The following is a 2,706-nucleotide window of genomic DNA, read 5'->3' on the forward strand; positions in this document are numbered from 1 at the left end:
GTGAGAAGTAAACTCACACGACACCCTGGAAAACCGAAAACTGAAAAATCATGCCGAAGTAAAATAATAATGTAAAAGCAGTTGAAGCAGAAACTTGTCCGGTAAAAGTTGTGGTACTGAGGTAATAGTAGCCCTACGTCACATTTAGACTTGCTTCCCAACAGCTCAGTGTTGGATGCTCACATAAACAAATGCCTACACAAATTATTGTTAAGAACTCTCCATTGGGCTATAAGTGAATCTGACAAGGTAAAATATTTTAATATTGAGAACATTTAGCCACAAGACAGCGCCCTCCCAGTGTGATTGTGTTAACGAAAGAGCACTACCAGTTCGATGCACAACCTGCATGTTTAAGTGCCAGTGTAGATTCCCAGTTAGATAACTAACAAACCATAGCTTTAGCTCACTGGTCAAGAAAAAATGTGTGTCGTCGTCCAACCCTGTCTCCTAAAAATGACGTTCCCACAGAACTAAACTGCATTCTCAATTACGTTTAGCTAAAAACGTATTTTCTCCCACGTTACGTTCGTTATGAACGTATCTTAAATACGTTTATTTTCTACATATCTTTGCCTTTTATTGTCTTGCTTATAATAAGGGCCGTTTCTAGCTTTTTTGGGGCCCTATGCAAGATGCTGTTTGGGGGCCCTAGTTCTTTAACTACAATGGGGGGGGATTCCGAAAATGTTAAGATGATCTGTGGAGATGCATCAATCTGTTACACTTTAATAGGAAAACAGGCTAATTTAACAAAAACCAAGCAATTGAAAATTACAAAAAATGATATTAAAAAGGTAAACAATAAGGCTCCTATATGTCAATAAATGCAAGAGATGCAGCATTTTCTCAACAATGTTTAATTTACATTTTTCATCTTCCTCAGACATCACTCATTGGCTGTAAGCCCAACAATGATTTGGACTTTATTACCCCAAAAACACAAGCCACAGCTTTGCTATCATTGCAGTTTAGTCATGTTTATATCCTACATTGGATGTGTAAGCATATAATGCTTCACCGAACACAGGAGGGGGCTTGGCTGTCTACAAATAAAGACGGCTCATTTGAATTCTCCCCAAATATATTGAGGCTGAACCTGAACTTTGAATTCTCTGCTCCCATCCTAATCTTGGCGATCTTGTTAAAATTGTGAATGCAGAATTAGAAATACTATGTAACTGGTTTGTAGTTAATATATTATCCCTTAATGTGGCCAAAACAAATTACATGTTATTCAATACAAAGTCTGAGAGTAGAAATGACTGCATTATACGGATTTGCAATACCGAGATAGAAAAAGTTGGTGCATGTACATTTTTAGGACTGCTTGTTGACGAAAAACTCAATTGGAAGCACCATATAAATTATGTACAGACTAAACTGTCAAAAACAATAGGTATTTTGTATCATACTAAGAACATTCTTGAAGAAAAAATACTCTTTATAACAGTCTATTTCTCCCTTACCTTTACTATTGCTCCGAAATATGGGGAAACACGTACTCAAAAAATCTACAAAAAATAATAACATCCCAAAAACAAGTATTACGGAAAGTCTGTGGTGTTGGTAAATATGAACACACAACTCCCATATTAAAAACAACTCAATCTATTAAAATGTGTTGACATAGTACAGCTTAGAACAGTACTGATTATGCACAACATTTTCCATAACAAAATGCCTAATAACATTCAAAAGCAGTTCCAAACCACAGCGTGAACATACTGTATGAATGTAAAAAAGTAACTTGAAAATAATTGTTCACAATGTTTTTGCAATTATGCATATATTATTATATGCATATATTATTATTATTATTATTATTATTCATTTGCTAAGTACATGTGTACATATGTATATATATTTATATATAGTATTTCCATTTCCAAAAAAAGATAGCGCTATTGACATGTGCAGAAAATGACCCTATATCTAGTTTTCGTATATATATGCATTTATTGTTTTCCTGCCCTAACTTTTATTACATTTTTTCTCCTGTTTTCTTTATTTCTTTGTTCTCCTTCATTTCTATACGTTTTTGACGCAATAAGGCCGATGTTCTCAATCAATCAATCAATAGGATACGGCTGTAATAGGCCTAAGGCCTTTTAGTCACTCATAAATAAGCAGATCACTGTTCTTTATATACTATGGATGCTGGCAACAGCCACATAGTCCAAAGTGAAGGTGATGTTTGACCAGTAATGGTCGAGGCGGGACTTGAGACAGTTAACCGTCTTGGATGTGACAACGCTTTCTGACAGATCATTCCACAAGTCAACCACACGCAGGCTGAAAAAGTTGCGGGGGATAGCCAGTCTTGAGTACTGTTTCTTCAACTTGAGGCAGTGTCCACGAGTCCTGGTGTTATAATCCCGTTTCAGTGGGCATGATGTTTTGTAGATGTTGTGGAGATATTTGAAAACTTTGATCATATCTCCCCTCGCCCTTCTATAATACATACTCGGGATCTTAAGACTTTGCAGTCGTTCTTGATATGGTAGGTCCTTTAGTTCTGGAACCAGCTTCGTTGCCCTTCTCTGTATTTTCTCGATGAGCTCAGCATCCTTTTTGTACATGGGGGACCAAGCGACATTCCCATACTCGATGAGTGGCCGTACAAGAGAGATGTATAAACTACGTACTACGTCAGAGTCCAAATAAGTGTATGATCTGTCGATCATTGCTAGGATACCATTCGCT

The sequence above is a fragment of the Notothenia rossii genome (genome assembly GCF_949606895.1).
Source record: "Notothenia rossii genome assembly, chromosome: 3".
In the NCBI taxonomy this organism is placed as follows: Eukaryota; Metazoa; Chordata; class Actinopteri; order Perciformes; family Nototheniidae; genus Notothenia; species Notothenia rossii.